This window comes from Pezoporus flaviventris, unplaced genomic scaffold (genome assembly GCF_033815535.1).
Source record: "Pezoporus flaviventris isolate CSIRO_AGI_PZ_B2104156 unplaced genomic scaffold, CSIRO_AGI_Pfla_v1 ptg000070l, whole genome shotgun sequence".
NCBI classification, from domain to species: Eukaryota; Metazoa; Chordata; class Aves; order Psittaciformes; family Psittacidae; genus Pezoporus; species Pezoporus flaviventris.
The window spans coordinates 6,489,043-6,516,412 of record NW_026892618.1 but is presented as its reverse complement, the minus strand read 5'-3'; the positions used below and the strand labels follow the sequence as shown (position 1 = coordinate 6,516,412).

General features: G+C 40.9%; 1 protein-coding gene and 1 long non-coding RNA gene across 4 annotated transcripts in view; one reads left to right on the top strand and one right to left on the bottom strand.

Annotated features, from left to right (window-relative positions):
- Positions 1–27,370, top strand: part of TSPAN9 (tetraspanin 9) — a 157,525-nt gene that overhangs the window by 95,260 nt on the left and 34,895 nt on the right. The gene's annotated exons all lie outside the window — the stretch shown is intronic.
- On the bottom strand, positions 67–10,004 carry LOC133279040 (uncharacterized). Its single transcript, XR_009746758.1, has 2 exons — positions 9,463–10,004; positions 67–96 (listed from the first exon to the last, which is right to left on the bottom strand). It is a non-coding gene; the product is annotated as an uncharacterized LOC133279040 (long non-coding RNA).

Here is a 27,370-nt window from a genome sequence, read left to right as displayed (position 1 = left end):
ATCTGCATATTTAAAAGTCCATCCTTTACTCTCCATTTCTTCTGTTTCTGCTCTCCTCTTTTTTGATTTTGTTCAACTAGCATGAGACCTGAAGCACTGCAGAGGATGAGAAAGGAATTACTGAGGTTTAGCATTTAATTTCATGAAGAATGGAGGATCAGCTAACTGAGTGCACCAGATTTGCAACATACAGATTAGGTTAGTTAACATTAGGATAGTTAATCAGGGTAATTTCATTGTGTGAAATTGCATTGTGATATAATTGAAAAAACAGATTTTGTGCACCTTCTTGGGGGAGCAGACTGCCCAGAAATCTGTACAGTGTTATATTTTCCCTCTTCATCGTTACTTATTATAAAAGCTAGTTTTATATCTCTTTTTTTACTTTTGTCTATTTTTGAAAAATAGTCATTACTTAGTAAGTTACATGTTGGAAGAGTTAATTGTAACCTGCCAATATATCCATCGAGTTTTAATAAAGCTTACTGCCTAAAAACCTACAAGATGAGCATAACTGTCCTGTGTAACTCAGGACAGTGCCTTTGGAAATAAATGTTCAAATAAATTGCATTATATTCATTCTTTACTGGTTAGGACAGAGAACTGAGAAGTGAGTTACAAGAACCCTGTTTCAGGGAGTGCTGTTGACTTGCTGTGACATTTTATCTGGACTGAACGCTCTGTTCTGATTTTTTTGTGGGAAGGTGCAGTGGTACCCATGTTATGGAGGTACTGAGACTTAGTTGTTTAAACACGCTGCAGGACTGTAAAAGTTTAAATTACCGAAACGATTTCTGTTTGTATTCCTGGTGTGGGAATTTGAAATTAAAAGCCTTAGCAATATTAAATGGTTAATAGTTGAGAAGATGAAGCAAGTACATTATATCTAGAGTCATTCTGGCTTCTTCCCAGGCTGGGATCCTCCCTGTATTTGTTGTTATCATTGTGTCTGTTAGTCATTTAGTTTTATAACATGCAACCTTACTAAAAAGGAGGGGTTTGTTGGTTTTGTTATGTTGGTTTTGGTTTGTTTTTTTTTTTTTGGTGGGGAAAAGAAAGGATCTTGGACAAAAGCATGTGAACTTTATAGGTGTATTTATTTCTGGAATTCAGAAATATTGACTGTATTTCACTTTATCATTAAATTGGGTACTGGTCTATTGATTATTGCTGTTAATCTGTTCCTTTCTTTTCAGAGTCTGTCTCCAATATTTTGCTGTTTTCTGTTTGTCAGACCTGTAAATGCCGAGTCTGAATAATCTTTCACTGACTGCATAATCAATGTAAAATAATCAGTTGTAAAATGATGAGCATACCCATGTTAATTAAAGGCAAGCTAATGGACTGATAATAAATTACTTAAATGGTAGTGTTTCTGATTTGGATAAGAAAAATGTGACATAATTTACACTCAGACTTGTGTTATTCAGCATGCAAGATAATTTGTATATTGCAAGTCAAGTGATCTATTTGGAATAGCAGTTTTGACACCTTTCATACCATACATTACTTCTAGCTTAAATAGTTTATAGACTAGCTTTGCTGTCTAGAAGAATCATCCATGAAAAAGGTTTTATAGAATCATAGAATCGTTAGGGTTGGAAAGGACCTTAAGATCATCTAGTTCCAACCCCCCTGCCGTGGGCAGGGACACCTTATGCTAAACCATATCACCCAAGGCTTCGTCCAACCTGGTCTTGAACACCACAAGGGATGGAGCATTCACAACCTCCCTGGGCAACCTATTCCAGTGCCTCACCACCCTAACAGGAAAGAATTTCCTTCTTATATCCAATCTAAACTTCCCCTGTTTAAGTTTTAACCCATTACCCCTTGTCCTGTCACTACAGTCTCTAATGAAGAGTCCCTCCCCAGCATCATTGTAGGCCCCCTTCAGATACTGGAAGGCTGCTATGAGGTCTCCATGCAGCCTTCTCTTCTCCAGGCTGAACAGCCCCAACTTTCTCAGTGGGTCTTCATATGGGAGGTGCTCCAGTCCCCTGATCGTCCTCGTGGCCCTCCTCTGGACTTGTTCCAACAGTTCCACGTCCTTTTTATGTTGAGGACACCAGAACTGCACACAATACTCCAGGTGGGGTCTCACAAGAGCAGAGTAGAGGGGCATGATCACCTCCTTCGACCTGCTGGTCACGCTCCTTTTGGTGCAGCCCAGGATACGGTTGGCTTTCTGGGCTGCAAGCGCACACTGCTGGCTCATGTTCATTTTCTCATCGACCAACACCCCCAAGTCCTTCTCCACAGGGCTGCTTTGAATCTCTTCTCTGCCCAACCTGTAGCTGTGCCTGGGATTGCTCCCACCCAGGTGTAGGACCTTGAACTTGGCATGGTTAAACTTCATGAGGTTGGCATCAGCCCACCTCACAAGCGTGTCAAGGTCCCTCTGGATGGCATTCCTTCCCTCCAGCGTATCAACTGAACCACACAGCTTGGTGTCATCAGCAAACTTGCTGAGGGCACACTCAATCCCACTGTCCATGTCAGCGATGAAGATGTTGAACAAGACCGGTCCCAACACCAATCCCTGAGGGACGACACTCGTTACTGGTCTCCAGCTGGACATTGAGCCATTGACCACAACTCTTTGTGTGCAGCCATCCAGCCAGTTCTTTATCCACCAAGTGGTCCATCCATCAAATTGATGTCTCTCCAATTTAGAGACAAGGATGTCATGTGGGACAGTGTCAAACGCTTTGCACAAGTCCAGGTAGATGTCATCAACTGCTCTACCCCTGTCCATCAGTTCTGTAGCCCCATCATAGAAGGCCACCAAATTGGTCAGGCAGGATTTCCCCTTAGTGAAGCCATGCTGGCTGTCACCAAGCACCTTGTTGTTTTCCATGTGCCTTAGCATGCGTTCCAGGAGAATCTGCTCCCAGATTTTGCCAGGCCCAGAGGTGAGACTGACTGGTCTGTAATTCCCCGGGTCATCCATTTTCCTCTTCTTGAAAATGGGGGCTATATTTCCCTTTTTCCAGTCATCAGGAACTTCACCTGACTGCCATGATGGTCTTGAACCAGATCCTCTCCTACAGTGGGCGCAAGGTCTTCATTCTCACAGTCCTGCATCTGCCTTCCAAGACTTGGGTGATGTGGTCAGAGCCTTTGCCAGTGAAGACCGCGGCAAAGAAGTCATTCAGAACCTCAGCCTTCTCCAAATCCAGGGTAGCCAGTTCTCCTGAGAGCTTCTGGAGAGGGCCCACATTATCTTTTATTTGCAGTGTGCCTATAGAATCCCTTCCTGTTATCTGTAAGTTTTCCATCAGCTCCTCTTCTATCCCCTCACAGAGCTCCGCGCATTCCAGCTGCTCTCTCGCACAAAGAACAACTCTCCTTTCTTGTCTTCTTTTCCTGTCCTTCCTGTTTTAATCCTATACCTCACTAACTTGTAAAATGTGAAGTTAAACTCTGTGTTATGAAACACTGTAAAGGCATATGAGACTTAGGCCTGAGCTCAATTGCTTATGAAGTTCCAAGTCCTTTCAGTGCTTTTCTGTATTTGGAGACTTCCAACTGTTCAGATCATTACATGCTCCAAGTGCACTCAGGAAACATCTTGCTGCCTGGACCTGAGGCATAGTAGCCTGGGAGCGTGATCAGCATACCTGTTAGTAGCCTTGTGGAAATGCAGTGCATCTTTCACTACATCTCTTTCAGATGTATTATTGTTTCTGCTTATCAGGGGTAACTTCAAAAGGAGAAATGTGGCACAACTGATAGGTACAAATGGGAAAAGAAGCAAACTTAGGACTCCAGTGAGTGCACTACAGAATTCTTCTTGTCATGATTTTGGAACAGATGGTTTTTGTCATGCAAGGACATACCTGTATAAGGAGTAGAGCTAAGGCAACTGTTCATGCAGAAGTCAGTGATCCCAAGGTAACAGTATAGAAATATAGTCTGGTGTCACCATTCCTGTCTATGAAATTCTGCAAAGGTGTGATTGCTGTGGGTAGATTGCTTCCATTGGCACCTCCCTGTGCCTTTCATGTTCTTCTGGATGCATGAAAGCACAGATCTTCCCTTCTTATTTCTCAAGCACTCACAACATAGCTAGTTATGATGCTACCGATCAGTGATCTTCACATGTGTGGGTGCTAGGAAGCAGCATCATACATTGCACTTAGTATGCTATTTCTTTGTTTCCAAAGGAGAGTTATTTCATTGGTTTGATTTAGAATAGAATAGTTCTAGTTGGAAGGAACCTACAATGATCAACTAGTCCAACTGCTTAACTACTTAAGGGCTGACCAAAAGTTAAAGCAAAATATTAAGGGCATAGTCCAAATGCTTCTTAGACACGGACAGGCATGGGGCACTGACTGTCTCTTTAGGAAGCCTGTTCAAGTGTCTGACAACCTTCTTAATGAAGAAATGCTTCCTAATGTCAAGCCTGAACCTCCCCTGACACAGATTTGAACCATTCCCATGCATCCTGTCACTGGGTACCATAGAGATGAGACCAGCACCTTCTTCTCCACTTCTCCTCAAGAAGTTGTAGGGAACGATGAGGTTTCCTCTCAGCCTCCTTTTCCTCATACTAGACAAACACAGAGTCCTTAGCCGCTCCACACAGGACATGCCTTTCAGCCCTTCCACTGGTTTTCGTGCCTTCCACTGGACATATTCAAGGACCTTCAGATCTTTCTTAAGTCATGGGGCCCAGAACTGCATACTCTTTAGTGAAGCCATACCAATGCTAAATATGGTAGAATGAACACCTCTTTTGACTGGCTGGTTATGCTGTGTTTGATGCACTCCAGGATGTGGTTTTGCCCTCTTGGCTGCCAGGGGACACTGCTGCCTCGCATTGATTGAGCCTGTTTTCGGCCCAGCACCCACAGGTCCCTCTGGAGGGCTGCTTGCAAGCCTCTCCTCTCCCAACTTCTATCTCACGTTACTCCATCCGAGATGCAGAATTCAGCATTTTTTGTTATTAAATTGATGATTGCCTAATTCTCCAATCTAACTGTTCCCTCTGCAAGGCCTCTCATCCCTCAGGAGAGTCAACAGCAGCTCCCAATTTGATTTCATCAGCAAACTTGCTAATGATTCATTCAACTGCACCCTCATTCTTGATAAACATTGAACAGAACTGGCCCTAGAATTGACCCCTGAGGAACACTGCTGGTGACCAGTTGCCAGGCAGATGGAGCCCCATTTTCTGCAACCCTCTGAGCTATGCCCTTCAGCTGGACAGTTTGTCTTGAAGAATGCTGTAAGAGGCAGTATCAAAAGCCTTAGTAAAATACCTAAAGACTACATCTACTGCTTTCCTTTCACCCACTAGCTGTGTGACTTCATCATAGCTGGATATCAAATTAGTTAGACAGAACTTGCCCTCTGTGAACCCATGTTGACTGTGCCTGCTGATTGCATTGCCCTTTAAATGCCTTTCAGTAGCACCTGGTATGATCTGCATAATTACTCCAGGTTAAGAGATTAGACTAGCAGATCTGTAGTTTCCTCATGCCCTTCTTGTAGATTGGAATAACGTTGGCTACCTTCCAGTCAGCACGGACCTCCCCAGACGTTTGGTAGATGATCAACACTGGTTCTGCTGTAACATCTACTAGCTCCTTCAGTACTCTGGGCCGAATCCCATCAGGCCCCATAGATTTATGTACATTCAGCTAAAATGTCTGGTGGGATGGAGGTGAGGCTGACTGGACAGTAGTTTCCCAGATCCTCTTTCTTACCCTTTTTGCAGATTGGAGTGACATTGGCCTTCCTCCGATCACTGGGCATATCACCTGCTCTCCACACTTTGTTAGAGACTCCTGAGGGCCTGTCCTAGTGGTAAAGACTGACATAAAGGAGATGTAGTGAGGGGGTTTTGTGACTAATTTTATTTTGAAATCTAATTTGTTATAACAGGAGCCAAATGCATTTAAAAATGTAATTAATTATAGCAAACATACTTTCTTAGAATAAAAAGAAATCTTGTAGAGGTCTATAACTCACTGAGTGTAATGGACCAAGATACAGTTTATTCTGACTGATCTTCCTCCCACATACATAACTGAATACACTAGTGCTTTATATTCAGCACAAATATGGTTGTCTTCTCTATAAATACTATTTTTTGGTGTATTTTTGAGACAATAGGCTGAAGCTTTTCAGAAGGTAGGCATTGAAATAGTTAATTGTTGTTTTGTTCCAATTTTCCTCTATTCTTTCTGATTCTTAAATACGAAAGCAGTAGATACAGTATGGTTGTCTGTAGTTTCTGCTGCTTGCCTTGCAAGTGGATTCCATCCAGCTGGTTGTAGTTTATGCATTGGATGCAAGGCGGAATTAATGAATGCCTGAATGCCTCCTTTACGTCAGTCTTTACCGCTAGGATAGGCCCTCAGGAGTCCCTGGCCTCAGAGGTTAGAGATGAAGGCTGGAGAAAGGAGCACTTCCCCCTGATTGTAGAGAGTTCAGTTAGGGATAGACTTAACACCCATAAATCTGTGGGTCCAAATGGGATGCACCCAAGGGTACTGAGGAAGCTGGCAGATGTTGTTCTGCCACTCTCCATCATCTCTAAAAAAGCATGGAGAGCAGGTGATGTGCCCAGTGATTGGAGGAAGGCCAATGTCACTCCAATCTGCAAAAAGGGTGAGAAAGAGGATCTGGGAAACTACTGTCCTGTCAGCCTCACCTCCATCCCTGGAAAGATGGTGGAACTGGTCATTCTGGAGGTCATCCCCAAGCACGTAGAAAAAAAGAAGGTCACTGGGAGTAGTCAGCATGAATTCACCAAGGGTAAATCTTGCTTTACCAATCTAATAGCCTTTTATGGTGACATGGCAAGATGCGTTGACAAGGGGGAGGAGTGTACATTATCTACCTTGACTTCAGCAAGTCTTTTGACACTGTCTCCCATAACATTCTCATAGGTAAGCTTAGGAAATGTGGGTCAGATAAATGGACAGTAAGGTGGATTGAGAACTGGCTGAATGGCAGAGTTCAGAGGGTTGTGATCAGAGGAGTAGAATCCAATTGGTGGTCTGTAGTCAGTGGTGTTCCCCAGGGGTCAGTACTGGGATCGGTCTTACTCAACTTACTTATCAAAAACCTGAACAAAGGGATAGAATGTACCCTCAGCAAGTTAGCAGATCATATGAAGCTGGGGGGAGTGGCTGATACACCTGAAGGCTGTGCTGCCATTCAGCTGGACCTTGATAAGCTGGAGAATTGGGTGGAAAGAAACCTAATGGGGCTGAACAAGGGCAAGTGTAGGGTACTGCACATGGTAAGGAAGAACCCCAAGTACCAGTACAGGTTGGGGGCGAACATACTAGAGAGTAGTTCATCTGAGAAAAACTTGGAAGTATTGGTGGATGTCATGTTGACTATGAGCTGGCAGTGTGCCCTTGCAGCGAGGAAGTCCAATAGTATCATGGGGTGCATTGGGAAGAGTGTGGCCAGCAGGTCAAGGGAGGTGATCCACCCCCTCTACTCAGCCCTGGTGAGGCCACACCTGGTATGTTGTGTCCAGTGCTGGGCTCCTCAGTACATGAAAAACAAGATTCTACTGGAGAAGGAGCTCCAGTGGAGGGCTACAAGGATGATCAAAGGTCTGGAGCACCTCTCTTATGAGGACAGATAGTGGGAGGTGGGCCTGTTTATTCTAGAGAAGTGAAGACTGAGAGGGGGGTCTCAATGCATATCAAGTATCTCAAAGGTGAGCGCCAGGAGGATGGTGTCAAGCACAAGAAGTTTCACCTCAACACGAGGAAGAACTCCTTTACGTTGAGGGTGGTGGAACACTGAAACAGGCTGCCCAGGGGTGTTGGGGAGTCTCCCTCTCTGGAGACATTCAGAACCCATCTGGAGACCTTCCTGTTTAACCTGCATTAGGTGGCCCTGCCTTGGCAGGGGGGTTGGACTGGATTATCTCCAGAGGTCCCTTCCAACCATAACAATTCTGTGATTTTTAATCATGTTTATGAACTGTAAATGTGTTCTTTGCAGGTTAGAATTACAAACCTGAGGAAATAATTAGCTATAATAGGTTCCATATGAACTTCTTACTCCTTTTTAATAGCTCTCACTAGAATGTTATCTTGGGCTTTTTTCAACTTCATTTTGTCCAGCTTTTGGTGCCACAGAATGGTGATAGAAAAGACCGAGGAGAGAGAAGCATATCAAGTGTATTTATATAGCATCATAAAAAAAAAAACCAAACACCTGTGTTTTTAGTATTTGTGGCATATACTTTTTAAGCGAGTCATTATAGTATACAGCAGCTTTCTAGGTGTTTTGCTCCCTTTTGTCCTACTGCTATGGGAAGTTCTCATTTTACGTCATCTGTGTATAAAAGGTTATTCAGAGAGGTAAGGTTTCAGACTATGTCTTTGTGGGCATGGTGGGTTTTTGCTAGTTAATGTATCATTTCCAATGAAAGCTCAATATAACAAAGCAACCTAAAAACTGCCTCTACAGAAGTGGCTTCTACTGTGTATTTGCATATTGAAAATATAGAGGTTGTCAGTAGATGTTTGGCAAGAGAACCTAACATTAAATATAGCCAAGGAAATTAGATAAGACTTTCCATTCCACAAATTTGTGTCATTATAGTTACACAATAAGCTTCTCATAGCACAAATAATTTATGTAGGAATTCTGCATTCAGCTCTAGTTGATTTCCAGCAAACCTGAAGTAATTAAAAAAGGTACTCTGAATAGGTGCAGCTGCATTGGGTATGTTACTCCTTTTCAGTAGCCTTGTCAGATGCTTATTGCAAAAGTGGGTACCGTAAAAACAATTAGTATTATATAAGTGAAGCTTGCTTTCTGTATTAATAGTTAGCTTTTTATGGCTAAATGAAAGTGATGGGGTAGAAACAAATCCATCTTGTGTGTCTAAAAAAAGGCTTATATTTTAGTCACCCACTTTAAGATACTTCTAAAATGGTATTATTTATGAATTTGTGGTGTCGAATTAAACATTTTAAATTCTTCCTCTAGTAATTACAGGAAATATCACATTTCCCTGCCTTACAGTGGCTATTTCTTGACTTTGCCATTGCAGGATGTTTCAATTTTAGTATCTCAAAACGTTTCCATCAAAGACAACATGAAAAATTATCTAGTTCCTTCCAGAATAAGCACAGGATTCTGATTAGAGGAAAGACAATGGAGGGGTGAGGATGAAAAGGTTGGCAGGGGTAACAGTATAGCTCAGGTCTGATTAGTCTGCTTTTTAAAACTTCCATTACTGGTCTGGCCTGTAGAGAACATAAAGCATAAGAGAAAATACCCTTCTATGGTATGTCACGCTTCAGAATTAAATAGTTTTCATGGTTTAGTATGCGTGCAGAACTTGCTTCAGGTCTGGTAGTCCAAGTTAGTTTAATTTCAGCCTTGCTAAACACTGGCAATATGTTCTGGTTATTCTATCGGTGCAGCTGTTATGACATGTTTGCCTACATGCAGCTAAAGAGCAGTCACCGTAACTATGGCAAGAGCACGGATGTATTCAGTAAGGTAATCCAGGTCTATGATGAGGGACACCGGAGGGATGATGTTGCCACAGCCTCCTTTTCTGTCCAGTGCAGAGCTGTTAGCTCCCTAATGGCAATTCCTTACCCTCTCCTTGACCTGGCATGTGGTATCTCTTCTGCCCTTTCTGAGAACTGTTGATCACTCATGTTTCCATGTATTAGCTAGTTACTAGTGAAAGGCAGTTTCGTTCTCCTTTGTGCAAACCAGTCACATAATGTGTGTTGAGGGGACAGAGGAGTAAGGCAACATGCTTGTAGTATAGTATTGAAGAAGGGAAATGGAAGAAGTTGACTGCCGCAGAGCAGTAAGAAAAAACGAATAATGGGATAGTAGGGGGACTGCAGGGGATGGATGGTTTAAAAGAAAAGAGGAGGGAAAATATGAGTAAGAAGAGAAGGGGGTTGGGAAGAGTCTGAGAACATGGAAGGAGAAAAATAGGGGTCAACATCTTTCTTTTTCCATTATTTCCTGGAGGTTGCTTCTCCAGGAGATAATTCAGATAGGCTGGCATGCCTTGAGGTTACATCTTCTAACTGGAAACATCAAACACACATCATTCTTTTTTCCCCTCATAAAGTTTAACAAGAAAACTATGCGCTATAGCTGCATCCAGCATCCTCACTGTTGGATTCATTGGCTTAATGGTTTAAACACACTATTTTCATTTCATCCTCCAGTTGTCTTTCATTTCTCTTTTGAAAAGCTGGGAAAGGAGGTGTGATTGCCGGGTTGTGACTGAGGTTAGCTTCACAACTCTTGCATGTCTCAGCTTTCCCCCAAGCCCAAGACTCCTTCACCATTTTCTCAGCTGGTTCTCCCCTTTCAGGCACTGAGCTCTGGAATGTCTAAAAGATGTAAGTTTTAGAATGATCTGTTTCCCTGTACCTGCATCCTTGTGCTGTCATCTGTAGTTAACCATTTTGTTCACAACTTGGTATGCTTACTGCCATGAAGCAGCCAGACTTAGTTGTTCTTTTCTTATGTTAAGCCCTTGCAGCCTGAGAGAAGAGCTTTGTCTATTCTCAGTCTTTCCTTTAGCTTCTCTTTCTCTCCTTTCTTCTCCAATTTTTAACTCTCTGCACGATGCTGTTTCCTTTTACAGTCCTATCAGCCAGAGTTCGCTGGCAGGGTTTGGTACAAATTATATGGTATTTTGGTATAATTGCTGAACACTTATTTGTACTTGCTGTGCCAATGCTGTTGATGTATATATATAAGAAAACAGCATTTCTGCCTTAGTCCAAGTCAGATGCACAGGTAGACAGTACACCTTAAATTTACTTCTCTTTCAAAGTAGCACATAAATGTATTGTTTATCAAATTGTTGATACCACTCTCTTATTCAAAAGAAATGGAAAAAAAAGACTAGGTAGAAAATCAAATGTAAAACTCACTTTTTTTTTTTTTTTTTTAAGAAAGGAAAGTTGTTTGCATGAGAAAAAGGGCATTGTGTACTGACGGTATGTGTTCATATGCCTAGTGTGATTCTAAGTGCAGAATTATATAAATCCTGGCTTATGCACAAACTGTATTCTGTATTGCAGCCAGACTCTAAACATGAACATGAGAACACTGAAGGAGGGGAGAGCTGTAGTTGTCTGGCTTTATGTACCTTCTTGGCTAGGGTCTCCTGTAATTCCAATTACCTGTAGGAATGATTCTCCATTTCTTGCTGATAACCCATGTGTGTAATCTAATGGTTGGATGTGTACATAAAAAGCCGAGACGAGCATTAATAATGCATAGTAATTTAACTGGGAAAGCTCTCTTTATTGAAGCATGTCCTTTTTACTTACTTTATGGAAGAAAAAAGGATTCGCGTGCTTTCTTAGTGTCATTGCTGCTCATTGTGAATAAACTCTGTGTAATTTAAACCCTATACTTAAGCACTTCTAAAGCATCTGTGCTGAAAGGCAGCTGTTTGGTAGTGCAAAAAGAAATAAATCGGACTGAATTTATACAAAGTGGCCTATACAACTGTTAAAAATGTGTAACTGCAGTCACTGGTATATACACTTTCACTGCTCGGGAGTGAACAATGAGAGCCCTGGCAAAATACGGAGTGGGGTTTGTGGTTGTTGGGCAGCATTATAACCCTGGAAAGACAGGAAACTTCAGGTGAAGGAGTGCTTCAGCTGAGTATTTTCCACTGAGAGTGTTAAATGGGCAGCCAGGTGGCCTCGTTCCAACAGCAGAGATAGATGAGAAGCTGAAATGTCAGAGTCAGCTGGTGACTTTTCATATGTGACAGTGCAGTCACAAATCCATTAAAACATCAGCACTAACTTCAAGACCGTCAGAACTGGGCTTTGGGAAGTGAAAGACAATCCTGTGACAGAGTTGAAAGGAATGGCTTGTGCGGGCTGTTTCTGATTGAAAGCTGCTTTTTTCTCTTGTCCCCCTCCCTTTTTTGAATTAACAGTGCCTACCATGCTGAGATAAGGGTGAGACCTCTGGGGGCTAAGGATATAGGAGACAGTCTGGTACAGAGTCCTCTGCCATTGTGTCTTTCTCCCTCTTTCACCTCCCTGGTGATGAGAGCAAACTGTGGGATTAGCAAAGAGGTTGGCTGCTTGGCAGGGAACATGTTGGGTGAGCACTTGAACTCTGGCTAAAAGGTAACTGTGTGGTGTGAAGCATGGATTATACAAGGAAGTTATAGTATGACCAAAAGACCGCACACTCCCAATCCTTCTAGTACTTCAGGGTTTTGTACATCCTGGGTTCTTAGCTTAGGGTTTGTTTCATTGTTGGCTTTCTTTGTCTGTCATCTATGAAAAAATACCACTATCATTCTAAGAAAAAAAACGGGAATGTCTCAAAATGTGTCCAGGACTCAAGCTCAGCTATTAACTCATGATCCTTGGTTCCTCATCCCGTTTTGCAGAATGACAGAATTGCTTCACCCTCAGGTCACTGAGGTCATCATAGCTCAACAGGTTTCCATCACTCATTGTCTGCTGCTACTTTGATAGAAATTGCTGTTATTTCCATTTTTTATTTTTTTTTTCACCTCTGTAGGACAAAATACATCTTAACTGTAAACCCTCTGCAGCAGCCTGGTCAAACTGGATTCCTAATTCTGTTTCTATTGACTAATGGGTAAATGAGGTCTTCCTTTTTTTTCAGTAAGCCTTCCACTTTCTGGGTAGGCCTCTCAGCTGTGCGTATTTCATCTCTCCAAATTTGTTGTGTTATTGTAACTTCACATTCACTGGCATTACTCATCATAAGCATAGAGTTAGCTTAATTTAAACAAAGATAGACTTGCTTAATGAAAAAGAAATTAAAAAAGTAACTTCTTAATGCAGGTATCAATTTACAGTCAGACCAATGAGATCTGTCCATGTAAGAACATCTGCCAAGCTGATTAACCCATTCTGGTTTTCTGCATTAGAAAGGAATAATCCCTGTGACTAGTTTCCCATTTGTCTTTACTGTAGTTCACTTTAATTAATTTCTCTCTTCTCCTTTAATCTGTCAATTTGATTGCTAGATTGAATGTTAAGCCTAAGATCCCTGGCAGTATCCCAATTCTAAGGCTACATTTTTATGAGATGGGTGCAATTTTTATAGTAAATAATGAGGAAAAAAAACCCACCTCTCTTTTCTGGGGGTTGAAATCTGCTCTGAGATTGGGTTGTACACTGCTCCTGCCAGAGGGCTCTCTCTTACTCTTCCTGTAGCATGATTTTTCTGTGGTTTTTTGGGGTTTTTTTTTGACCCTCTTTGTCTCGTGCCAGTTTAGAAGTGAGAAAGAAACTGGTTTTAATCTTTTAAAAATGTTGTATTTCAGACAGAGTTCTTAATCAGTAGCACACAGTATGTCAGCACAGAGCAGTGTTTTTTTAGTATAGCATTTTGAAACATGTATTGCTAGGGGATTATTTCTTCACTTTGATTGGTTTAACCTCTCCATGAGTTTGCATGAGCATAATCTATGTGCATCTAATTTTAATTATTAAAGAAGCTGAGTACAGACTATCCTTATTGGAGTAAAGGACCAAGAAAGAGAGAATGCTTGTTCAGCATACGCTTCCCTGGCACGGGACAGGTTTCGTTTTGCTGGCATTCACCTCTGAGTGCAGTGCAGAAGAGAGAGAGAGATTTAGCTTCCAGGGTTCATTGCTGTGGTTTATGTCACCCACTGAATATAGAACAGAATTCTGCCAAGCAACACATGAATTCCTGTGTGAAAATAGATGCTGTGCTCTGCTCTCAGGCTAGCAGCTGCATGCTTTGATATATGGGCTTTAGCAGGGAGGCAGTCACATGACCTTGATATAAACTATCCAATTCCTTGTAAAAGTCCTCTAAATTTTCAGTGAGTGTCAGCAAATGAAGCCAAGCAGCTTTACTTCATGAAAAAAAAAAAAAAATCAGGAAACAATCTGTGATACATTTTGGTATGGATTAACCTAGTAACAGGCTTTCTGGTTTGTTTTTTAAGCTGCTGGTCTTTAAGAGTTTGTAGCAATCACTTGTTTGTACTCAAAACCGCTGTATTGCCTTTGAGTCTTTTGGAGTGGTGAATGCAGAGGTTATTGGCATTGCAGTTATAACTGCTCATGTATGACCAAGAATGTGCCATAGTGAGATGATAACATTAGTCTTTGTGCTGTGGCATCTAATGCTCGAGCTTTATCTGTACTGGGAATGGAATGGATAAAAGATTCTCACTTGGTAGACAGGGAGAATCCTGATTCTTTTCAATGACACTTTGAAGGAGAAAGCTTGCCCTGTTCTTCTCTTCAAAGAGATGCAGCAAGTATGAAAAGCCTGAGAAGACTGCTACTGTTTGTCTTAGAAATGAGTTGAATAATGAAATAATATGAGTAGAATAAATAACACTGTAACAGAATGCAAAATACTGAAACTTGATAGATAAAGGACTGGGTTTTTTTGGCTTGTAGATTCTTAATGAGTAAGAATTCATTCATGTACATGGATTGTGATATAGCATGCATGAATTTGTTGTTCCTTCTACTCCAAATATGTAATCCTTGGGTCTGCAAGGATTCTTGAGATAACTGCTGTTACACAGAGTGCAAGAAGTATACTGTATTAAGGGAGTGTAAAATCTCTATATAGTATGTTCTAAGGGCTATTCATCCAGTAATGCAAAATGAAGACCAGTAATAATCTGACAAGTCAGCTTTTTAGTCTTCTGCTAGTATTCTTAAAAATATCCACATATTACTTAGTTGTGTTTTTCCTTTAATATTCCTTTAATAGTTGCACATACAAATTGTCCATTATCAATATATGTTTTGGCTAGCTGTCTCCAGAGCATTTTTCTAGAGACAGCCATCTGGCTGAGGGTATGGTAATAAAGGGTAATGTATGTCTATGTAATGTGGTTAAGATTCAAGAAAAGAAATACTATGATGAAGGAATACCACGATAGTATTTTCTTCTACATATGAGACACTGGAAGAAAGGAACTGCTCATCTGACAGATACAAAGCATTGTGCAGCAGGTCACAATTTCAAATCCACACAGGTTGTCAGCAACAAATAGTTGTTAGCCATCAAATTTCTATCTCCCGCTAAGTGTAAAAATTTGGTGCGGGTCTGTATGAATTGGTCATCCCAATCCCTATAGAAAAATAGGATATTGACAACTTCAGTTTTCATTGTGTGGAGCAAGTAAGCAGGTTTGGTCATGATGGCTGTGGTCATGATGAAGATAATGTAGATGATCACAAAAAAGATAAGTTTGCTACTTATAAGAAGGAAATGAATTGATTCTGTAGGATGGATTGATTCTGTAAAAAGCATGTTTGACTTTTAGTGCTGTAACATAAGGTAAATCTACACAGGGACTGCTGGATTTCAGATTCTTGGGGTTTGCTTTTTGATGATCAAGTAGCAATGACTGTCTTCATTAAATCTCTTCCTGGTGATTACTATCATCATACTTGCTTTGATTTTCATTGGTGTAGAACTCTTGAGTCCTAGTTAGGTTCTTATTGTACTAATACAAAATCAGGAAATGAACAGGACTGTTTTTTGTAAAGGTTCAAAGACCAAAAATCACTTTCAGATAAGCTGAATACCCTTAGGCCAATTTTATTAATGGGGGCACCAAGTCACAAGCAATGAAATCAATCTTTGCAAGCCCTCCATCAGACCAGCACCATGTTGAGGATAGAATCTAGGTCTTGAGAGTCACACTATTCTCTCTTTATACATCCACTGACACACATGCTTGATTTACCAAAGAGCTGCTTACCTTCAGTTGTTTGTTTTTTTTTATTTCAACCAAACTTCCAAATGCCCAGTATTTAAAAAAATGAAGTCCAGCTTAGCAAAAATGCCAATAGCATCCAGTATTTTGACGTGAAAGATTGTGTTCCCTTTATGAAGCTATTGTGTTTTTTCTGTAAATGGCTGAATGTTGAAAGTGTTCACACCAGAGATAGATGGAACTTATATACGTATGCTGTAATTCCTGTTGTAAAGAGTAGAAAGGCATTGTGAGAACTGATGAAGATTCTGGTTCCTCTTTTTATCCCCAAATCCATACTGTGAAATTGAATATTATGATAAATATGGTATTGGCATTATGTATGAGTTGCGATTTATGGGTATCGGTAACATGGAAATCCCAGATGACAGACTTTCTCTGTTTTCTTCTTGTATATGTAAGTCAGTCATTAAGGAAGGAAAAAGTTAATGTAATTTTCCTGGAAGCAATCTGTAATGCTTACTAAATGAACAAGAGGCTGTTCTTTCTAGTTTCCCTTCATTCATTGATTCTCCGTGTAGATATTGGGATGTAGAACATCTTCATTCTCCTACCTATCTGGCATTAAAAAAAAGAGAATTGGCTTTTAATATCTTTCTGGGGCTGTTTTGCCCATGTGGAAGAGCCATAGGTTTGGGTCACTTGGGAAATCCAGCCTACGTAGAGCATGACCAAAGACAGTCTACCCCTCTCTTGGCTGCCTGTGTAGTCTACAGAGAAGATCTAAAATTAAGAAACTGCAAATAAGATCCTCTCAAATCTTGTACCAATCTTAGCACCTCTAGGCAGGGCATGCACTTAGGGCCAGAAAATCCAAACTGTTGATGCGAGTATCTATTTTAATTTGATTCCCTGTATATTCTAAACAGCCACATTGGGAACGGAAGAGTATCAGCTGCCCTGAAAGGAAGAAGTTACACAAGTAAAAATGCTTTTGGGGGCGAGGTGGGGGCAGGGGGCTTGATGGGCTAGGTTGAAGAAATAAACTAAGACAAGGCCTAAAAGGAACAAATTTAGATCAGATACATGGTTTTTTCCTTTAGGTTACGCTTTCCAGTGGAACAGTTGGCTCCCTCTTCTGTCAGTTGCATAGCATAAAGTTCATTCTTTCTACATTACTGTTGCAAAGGTAGAAGCTATAGGAATATGTGGTAATTTTCGGTTGTATTTAAGCTGTCAATTTATTTAACACATTTGAGCTGATACATAGTAATGCTTCATACTTCAGAAGTGCTTGAAATTCTCTGAGTGGCACTAAACACCCATTTTACAGCAAATCCATGTTATGTAGATCAGCACTTCTGTGCTCTTTTGGCTGTGTCTCTGTATTTAAAATGTCTGGTTTAACTGCTTTTGCTTTTGTCCAGCTGTTAATTGTTGTACAAAAAAGGTAATGCCTAGCTTTTCCCTTTCGATAGGTGGCAGGAACATGCTAAGTAGAGCTTAGACCAAGATCTTGGACCCCATGATTCCATTTCCAACTTAGAAAAAAAAGTCCTGCAAGGGTCAACATCCTTCAGCTCATCAGTCTCTAAAATGTGAAGAAAACAGATAACTACATTTTTGAAGCTGGGTGTCTAAGAATGATTTTCTATATCTTTTTTTTAATGGCTTCCCACAAACATTTTCTCAAAAGTGGTGAGCAGCAGATAATCTCCTTGTTGAAAAAAAGCACTTCAGTTAATGCAGTGAGAATCTAGCTGTGTGTTCAGAAATGGGGCAACGGGATTGACTTAATCCTGCTGCCAATGGTAAACTAGGGTCCTTGCCCCTCCTTCTACTCTAATTTCTTGGAGGTTTGTGTTGTGTATCTTTGCATTATCCGAAATTTACTATGAAGAGGATCAGGAAGGCTGGCGTCCATCTCTTCTTTCTGTGACGCTGCTGAAGTCAGCAGATGCTATGCTATTAATTTCACTGCAGCCAGAATTTCATCCTTTCTATTTAAGAAAGCAGTTTGTGCTCAGCCTCTTTTACCACTTAATTTTCCCATTATAGTCACAGCTAAATGCTCTACATGTAGTTTGTTGCTGTTCAGGAATCAATGGATCAATTTCTTTATGAGGAAATATAGATACATATGAATGGAATGTTTTGAAGTCTTTGTCTTCTGCATAGCATTTTCTAGGCTTAGACGTAGGTATATATGCCAGATTTTCACATGCATGCATATATGGCAGCGACAATAAGAACAAAAAGCCTGGTTCAGAAATCAGTTTAGAATACTGGATTTGAATGTAGTACCTTCCTAAAATGAACTTCTGCCAGCTTCCCTCTGCACAAAACACGTCTGATCTCTGCATTCAGTGAGATAAACCTTAATTTAATCTTAAAGCTTAGCCTAAAAACTGTTTGGAAAGTGATTTACAAACTGTATTTATTAAGAACACTAGTCTTTTCCTAACAAAAGTATTCCTTAAGTCTTTTTACCAGTGTAAAATTGAGTGAAATAACTGCATTAATGTTAAGTGGGAGCCACTGCCACCTTTATCAAAGAAATATTTAAGGTTCTTCAAACATTTCACCTTCTTACAAGGACTGTTACAAAATTAACTGAGAAGCCATCCTTCTCTAAAAACTTCTTTGAAATTTGTGGAAGAAATAGCCTTCAGAAAGTTTTGCTGCAGCAAAGGAATCACCATGTACAGCTTATCACCAAGAAAGGATTCATTTAGCCAGAAATTAATCCTGATCTGCCTCCTTATAAATGTACTTGGACAGATCTAATCTTTGTCAGGCATAAAGCAAGTGATGCATAAATAACCCAAGTATATTTCATTTATGGTCCCTAGCCCTGCTTAAATTCTGACCTCCAATGTACCTTCAGTATTTTATGTTGTGCCAGGTGTTCAGCTTAAATTCTTAGTGGCCATTTTTTAGCTTCTACCTGTTTTGCAGAGGTTACAGGCAAAAAAATATAGGCTGAGAATGAATGGAGAAATCTTTAAAATGGCTTTGCAAAACACCACAGAAAATGTTTAGTTCAGAGTGGCAAGGCAGAAAAAAAAGTTATTGCTGCACAAAAATGTGGCTCAATGTTTAGCAAGTTTTCCTTAAGGATTTTTCAACAGCAAGCTAGCTACCCTGGTCAATGAAGTAGAACCAAAAGACCTCTGAGTTGGTGTTGGTCTGAGCCACTAAGTCCACTTACAACAAAGCACAGCCATTCTGGCTCATTTCTAAAGTTGGTCTACCTTTTCAGCTGCCTCTTCTGAATCTGGGATGTAGGTGCTTCATGTCCCCAGTCCCAGAGTTAGCTTGCCTAGGTAGTGCTATCATTGTATAACCAGTGTACTAAAAAGTATCTTGTGTTTTCTTCTTGCATGGGGCGCAGAGAGGGGAATGAGGAATAAACCAAAGGTGACTGTACTTAACTGAATGGTCTGCCACATATGTGACTGTTCACATCTGTACTTAGGTTTTGTACAGCTTTGGGGCAATAGATTAAATGTTTGAGGAAGTTAACATGCTTATAGAATGATTACGAAGATCTTCTAGTTTTACAGGTCAAAGAAGGCAATACATCTAGCTCAGATTATGAACTCACTAGTCTGAGGTCATATGACATGTCAGCAGTCTAAGAATGCCATATGCTTGATGTAAGTGCTATATAGCCTCCACCATGACATTTGGGTTGCATTTCTTTGCAGCAGTTATGCTGTTCTTTTTGTGTTGCTTAAAAGTGGCCAGAGCAAGAATGACAACATGACTAAGAAAGACCTGAGGTTTGGGTTGATGGCAAGTTGAATATGAGTCAGCATTGTGCCCTGGCAGCCAGAAGGGCTAGCTGTGTTCTGGGGTGCCTCAAGCACAGCATAGCTTGCTGTTGAAGGGACTTGATTGTCCTACACTGCGCTGGTGCAGCCTGGCCTCAAGTACTGGGTGCAGGTTTGGATGCCTCAGTATAAGAACATCAAACTATTAAGAGTGTGTCCAGGGGAGGGCGACCAAGATGTTGAAAGGCTTTGAGAACAAGACTTAGGAGGATCAGCTGAGGTCACTTGGTTTGTTCAGCTTGGAGAAGAAAAGGTTGAGGAGGGAACCTCACCGAAGTCTACAGCTTCCTTAAGGGGGGCACTTGAAGGGGAGGTATTGATCTCCTCTCTCTGGTGACCAGTGGCAGGACACAAAGCTGCATCAGGGCAGTTAAGCTTGGACATTAGGAAAAGGTACCTCACTGAGTTGTTGGTCACTGGAACAGGATCCCCAGGAAAGTGGTCACAGCACAATGCTTCAAGGTGCATCTGGTGTACATGTTTAGTCATATAGTTTAGTTTTAGCTGGTCCTATGAGGAGCCAGGAGTTGGACATGATGATCCTTATGAGTCCACTCTAACTTGAGATACTCTAATTGTAAATCTATACAAATAGGGCTAAAAACTCTGCTGAAGACAGCATGAGGCTTTCTAGAGTTGTGCAGCAATGGACTCTGTACAATAGGCCATTTCCAAGGCACCAGGTGGAGCAACTACACTGACTTACAGGAGTCTTCAAGGACAGAGCTCCTGAAAGCGGATACCATGCTGGCCTTGGACAACAGAGTGCCTGAGTACACCATGCTGTTGGATGTCAGGTTTGCAGTTATAGTTGAGTAACTAAGTTACCACAAAAGGAGATGTGAGGGGTATGCAGAGACTGCCATACAGGCAGGCAAACAGGAGATTAACAGGATCTTTGCAGAATTCCTACAGAGGCAAGAACCTAAACCCTGCAATACAGAAGTGGGGCTGGGCTGCTCTGGAGGAATAAAGCCATTGCCTGGGTATGGTGGGATGGAATCTGCAAAGCCTAAAGCTCAGCTGGTGTTGAAACTAGTGAGGAACATGGAAAGCAACAGTCCGTGGGTCCACCTGACATGCAGCCAGTGGTGCTGAGGGAGCTGACGAGAGTCACTACAAAGCTGCTCGTGTCTTTGAGAGGTTGTAATGAGCAGGGGAGGTTCCTGATGATTTGAAGAGGCATATAGCACACCCTCCCTCTCCCCAGCCATCTCCCCCTAAAGGAAAGAAAGAGCCCCCTGAGAACTACCGGTTCATTAGCCCGCTCTCTGCCCCTGGAAGATCACAGAGTAATTCCTCACAGAAACTACTTCCAGTATAATTAAGGATAAGAAACTGATTGGGAGAACGCAGCTTAGATTTACGTAGGGCAATTTATGCCCATCCACCCTCATAGCTTTCTACAGTGAGACAACTATTCATGTGAATGAGTGGAGAGCAGTGAGTATTGTTCACCTGGACTTAAGCAAGCTCTTTGCCACAGTTCCCCGTAGAAAATGGTTGAGGTACGGTTTGGATACGTGACAGATAAGGTGGCTGAATAACTGTCTAGGCTATTGGGCTTAAAGGGTTGTGGTCAGCTGTTCAAACTAACTGCTAGTGAGGGTTTATTTATTTGCATTTCTTGGAGATTGATGCCTGAGCCAATAGTGCTCAATGCCTGTTTTATTAAAGACCACAGGTCAAGAGACATGGTCATGCTTTGCCACAGGCTCCTTCCTCTCTCCTCTCAACCCCCCTCAAACTCCTCCCTGTGGGTCTCTCTCACTCAGATAGCTACTCTGCTTGTCTTCAGAGGCTTTTTGAGCCTCTCTGCTTGTTTCTTCACTGTCCTATATATTGTACCTGCAGTGCAGTTATTGTAGTTTGGCACCTACTTCTGTGGCTCTCCAGTCATACCGTCTGTTCTCATTAGACTCCTCTGCTTCTTTCTTGGTCTCTGTGTGTCTACCCTCTGCTTTCTCATTTTAGGACTGTTTTCTGTTGCATAAAAATGCCACAGCATTGACAGGATTAAATATTGTCTGTCTCTTACTTTTCCCCATGGCTGGAATCAGAGTTCTTTTAGGTCTGTTTTCTAAAATATTCCCAGAGAAAAACAAAATAGATGACTGCTAAGACTAAATAGCTTTTTCTTTGCAATTGGGTGTGTGTCTATAGCAGCAACAGAGTGTTTTCATTTGCCATTCATTCATTCTTTCATTCGTTTATTCATTCCAGTCATTCTGAGATTCCTCCATTCCACCTTTGTAAACAGAAACACTGGGTTTCAGAGATAAACTCAGGCATTCCCAAGAACCCAAGCAATAAGAATGCTGTTTAGAACTATCCTGCTGCTTTTCTTTAGCATTTTTCAAAGCCATTTACAACAGCAGGTGAATCTAATTTCAAAATAGCAAATAAAAACCACAATGGTAACACAACAAGACCATTGTTAGAGAGTAGTATGGTTCTTCTCAGCACCACAGAAGGAGGAATCTTGATGATAAAGTTTATCATCATGATAATAAAGTACACAATTTATAACGTTACTGTAAAAGTCATTCGAAGAAACTCCGTAAGACTCAATTTGGAATTTTAGGAAGCAGCATTCTTTATTGCAGCACTGGGCGCACACGCGAATTGTTTCGCAAAGGTGAGCGCGGCTATCGCTTGCCAAAGCAGCCGTGTATTTAGCATACTCAAGCATATTTACAGCTTTTCCAGGAAATTATTTACATATTCGTGAGGTTTTCAGGAACTAATTATAATATTTGCAATTACACATGCGCTTTCTTGCTGAGTGGGGGTCTCTGGTGGTCACCAGTAGTCTTCCTCACTGTGTTTGCTGACTGACCTCACTGCTTGGACATGCTGACAAGGTCCTAGTGCTGAGTTAGCAGTTGGATGTCCTTGCTTCTGTTCTGTGCCAGTCTCACTCCACGCTGAGTGCCACTCTGCTATTTTGAAGGCCAGCATCCTTAGACTGTCTCCTTAGTTGTTATCAGTCCTTCCCCTGTCAGTGGAACATTCCTTATTCCCTAAGTGTCAGTAAGTTAGAACAGCTTGCTGTATTCTACTGTGTTAGTTTAAAGGCACGGACACTATTGTTAGTTTAAAACTACAATTTAAGCCCACAATATGGCTAGGGCAATGTAACTTTCCTAGGCAAATCCTTTGAACATGGAAAGTCAAGATCATGCTGATAATGTACAGTGGTGTAAGGGACGTCATAAGCCATCAGTGTAGTGTCTTAATTCAGTGTAAGTTCTATCAGTTCAGCCTCTTAAAAAGTGTTGTCCATTTCACAGAGGCTTCTTTTCAGAAATGAACAGTGTAGCAGCTTCCATATGATCCATTATTCATGCCTTTGAAATATCTGTAAGGAAATTTCAGTTTCAGAAGTGAGAGTCTATTCAACAAACTGTTTAAATCAAGTGCTCCTTTAGCACTCCTGCCCTCTCCTTTGTCCTGGATTGTCACTTTAGGGTATTTCAGAATTTCCAGGTTTCCACTTTTTCACATAAAAAACCTCAGTAGAACAACAAACAGGAAGTCACTATAATCACTGTAGATTCTTTTCACCCTATTCCTGCTTTTTGCTATGTGGATGGTCTTTTTATTCAGAGATGCATGCAAACCTTGTTTGTGAGAGGTGTCTCTGGAGTCTTGATCACAATGTATGATGGTAATTTCTTGTTGTTTTGGTCAATGCCAATGGTTTGGTAAAAAACTGGCATTCCTTGAGTCCTGCCACTGTATCTGTGCTTCTTACTGTTCCCTCTACTCCTCTGGAAATAGAAGGTAGATGCTTCTTTGTGGTGTAGTAGTTTTTGTGGTGTGGTTTAAGTAGTTTGGGAAGATCTAAGAGCAATAATGCCTGGCTTATCGATGGCAGGAATCTGTGTGTCCTGTGCCCTCTTATTGTGCAAGATACCGCTCTAATTTTCTGAAATCAGGCGCGTGCTGCCTCTCACCTAGGAGGGAATTAGCATGGAAGTGAAGGGAGACCATCAGATTCAAGCCAAAGTATGAAGGACAGCTCTCAGGAATTTCTGTGTGAAGCAAATAGTATCAAACACCAGAAGTCAGCAGAACTGCTGAGAGTTTGGATGAGTTAAACAAGGAAGTCAAAGGAATCAGCTAACTTGACTGCTGTGTTATCAGGGGATTTAGAACAGAGAAGTTTTGAGTGTTTTGTTGGAATTTAGTATTGCAGACACTCATCTATTTAATATTTGGCTTGTAGTAAGAAATATCACCATGTTTGCACAATATTGAGGCTCAAGGCAGTTAAGGATTAGGGACATGATGACTTCTGTCAGCTTTTCTGTCTCTTGAAACAAGTGCTGGCTTTTCATTGAGTTAATTTTGCACACTGCAAAACTGAGCTCAGTTAATATATTATCTGTAGGCTACATGGCCTTATGAAATGCTTATGCTGATTACAATTTAAAAAAAAAAATCATTGCATGGAAAATGTCTGAAATGTCAATTTCAGCCTGCAGGTGAGTTTTATGCAAGTTTTATGCAGTCAGTAGGCATGAATGGCTGTCTTGCGTTGTTGGTGGTCTTGGCAAGCCAGGAATAATGTTGAGAATGTGTGTTGCCCCATGGCTGATGAGATGAGTGGAACATACCACCTTCTTTGCACTGTCTTCCGTATATAGTAGCTCTTGCAGTCAGATGGTAGTATGGCTGGATCAAGCTGATGTTTTTAGTAGGCATGGGAGAGGACAGCTATATTACTTATATGATTAGTTTAGCAGACATGCATGAACTGCTTAATGAAAGAATATTGAAAATGCACAGTTATGATGGTTGTTTGGCAAGGAAGTTATAATTAACAATGTCATTGCAAAAAAAGTCAGCTGTTCAGTAGTCATGCTAGTTGCCAAATGTTACACAATGCAGATTCAGAAATATTTCATCCATCTGCCAAGGCTTTCAAATCATTCTGGCAAGGTTTGTATTTCTATTTTGGACTGTGTAAAGGGAAATTGCTCTCAGTGCTAAGGGTGGTGGAAACCTTACCTTACCTCCTTTTTACAGAAACAGGCAAGGGGAAAAGTATTAGAGGACATCACAGATGTTTAATTTAGTGTCATAAAATGTACTGGAAATATGCCAGATTCTGATTGTGTTTTGTGTGGGGAAAGGAGTGGTGCATCTCAGTGTCAAATAATAATAGGTGCTTCCAAGAAACATTCACAAAAAAATTGTGAAGAAAATTTGCCCCTTCACATTGATAAACCACAGGAAATTTCATTTGAACCTTCCATTAATGCTGTGAAACAAACGAGTGTCATTTTCAGTCATGCACTGCTGTGTTGGTAAACCAAGTCTCAAAGATTTATTTATTCAACTTTTTTGTAATTTGAAAAAACCCACAAGGTCTTTTGCCTGTATGCCCCTTTTTTCTTTTTACACACGTTGAGCCAGCACAATGTGCAGTGTTCTGTTGGTTAATAATGGCATGATGGAACCATCAGTTGGAGTTTTTAATTTTCTTCCCCTGAACATACCTGTAAGCAGAGCTTTGATACTGCTTCCTATGCCCACAACTAGTTACTTAATATCAAATGTATAAATTAAGCAAGTGAGAGACCTTAACTAGTAAAATGATACAAATGCAAGAATTCTAAAAAGGCAAAAAAATTATTTAATTACTTTTGTTCTCACTACAAAATATAAGCTTTGTAGTCCCTTACGAAATCTCACTGAAGTAGGTCTCTACTGCTAGGTTTTTCAGGTTCAGAGGCTGTGTGATCAAAATGAGCTGTGTTTTTGCATGTAAAATATTATTTGCATATGGGGAGCAACTCTTTTTGGTTAATGCAGGATCTGGGATGGACATATTAAAAACCAAAATTAAAAAATTAAAATAGCAACAAGGTTTGCAGTATGGGGAAGAAGGGAGAACTCGATCGGTGAATTAAATGAATGCTAACTTGTGGAAATGCTGCCGTGTTTGAGAGCATTCAGTTTGGCTACAGTTTTTAGGACAAACAGTAACTTGTGAGGTAGAACTGCAAAATTATCACAGTTTTAACTGGGACAAAAATATGTGAGCAAACTGAAACAGCTACCAGTGAAGGAGGAGCCTAATAGACCATGGTGTCTGGAGAACCAACAAGTACTAATGGCTTTACTCTCCTTCCCAGGTTGCTGCTTTTTATGGACGCATTTTAACTCTTGTTATAGCTGAGTGAATTTGCATGTGATACTCATTTCATGCTGCTATTTTGACCACGGTATGAGGAGATACTGTTCCATTCCTACTACAGTGTGAATCCTAGAATCTGATCAGCTATCTTTATGCCCTTCCAACACAACTACAAAAGGAGATGGGCTTTTCTAAAATAAAGGAAGATAAAATAATTTTTGTTTTTTTGAAAAGGAGAACTTGAAAGAATAATGATAACATAGAGAATTACTAGGTTTCACAGATACAACTGGGCGAGAAGAGATTCAGAACAGCCCTGGGGGGAAGGACTTGAGGGTTTTGGTCAACGAGAAACTGAACATGAGCCAGCTTCAGTGTGCGCTCACAGCCCAGAAAGCCAACCGTGTGCTGGGCTGCATCAAAAGGAGCGTGACCAGCAGGTCGAAGGAGGTGATCCTGCCCCTCTACTCTGCTCTTGTGGGACCTCACCTGGAGTATTGTGTGCAGTTCTGGTGTCCTCAACATAAAAAGGACATGGAACTGTTGGAACAAGTCCAGAGGAGGCCATGAGGATGATCAGGGGACTGGAGCACCTCCCATACGAAGACAGGCTGAGGAAGTTGGGGCTGTTCAGCCTGGAGAAGAGAAGGCTGCGTGGAGACCTCATAGGAAACTTCCAATATCTGAAGGGGGGCTGCAGGGATGCTGGAGAGAGACTCTTCAGTAGGGACTGTAGCGATAGGACAAGGGGGAGTGGGTTTAATCTTGAAGAGAGAAAGTTCAGGTTAGATATAAGGAAGATGTTCTTTACTGTAAGGGTGGTGAGGCACTGGCACAGGTTGCCCAAAGAAGTGGTAAATGCTCCATCCCTAGCAGTGTTCAAGGCCAAGTTGGACAGCATCTTGAGTGACATGGTCTAGTGTATGGTGTCCCTGCCCATGGCAGGGGGTTGGAACTAGACGATGTTAAGGTCCTTTCCAACCCAGACCATTCTATAATTCCTTCATGGTTTGGCAAGAGAGTCCTCTCCATTTTTTGCTAGTTGTTAACAATCTGCATTCTAAGCTAGAGGATTAAGAAAGAGATGTTTTAACTTAAGTCCATTTAACTCCTTTTGAAAAGCTAAACTGAAATTTTGACAACCCATTTTATGGCTATAATCTCTGAAAATGCAAATTAAAATATTCAAGGAGTGCATACTTGCTGTCAATTTCTGCAAAGAAGGCAGGTAAAAAAACTAGTAGAAGTTTTTGCAGCTGGAAGCAAAGCTGACTGAAAGCCTAAACCAGTTTTTGACAGCAGTAGCTTTCATTTCAGGTTATTAATTTAGTTCTTAACATTCAGTACTGAAAAACTGGTAGCTGAAAAAGCAGACTAACTCGCTTTCTATTTCTGAGCACATAAAAATAATGAGGTATTAGTATATATAATAGCTACAATTTCTGTATCTTTAAAGATTTTTGTAATCAGAAATGTTCAGCTCATTAAGTCCAAGTAATGCTGCCCACTGTTAAATCCATTTAAAATGAAAACTATGGTTTGACAGTTCTGGTTTCTTATCCATGCAGCACACTCAACATAGTACTGTGTAATAGTGTATAATTTGAAATGTTGTAATGTGGCTTTTGATTGAATTCCAATTTCTACCAAAATTCTGTTACCATGAATAAAATTAAAAAA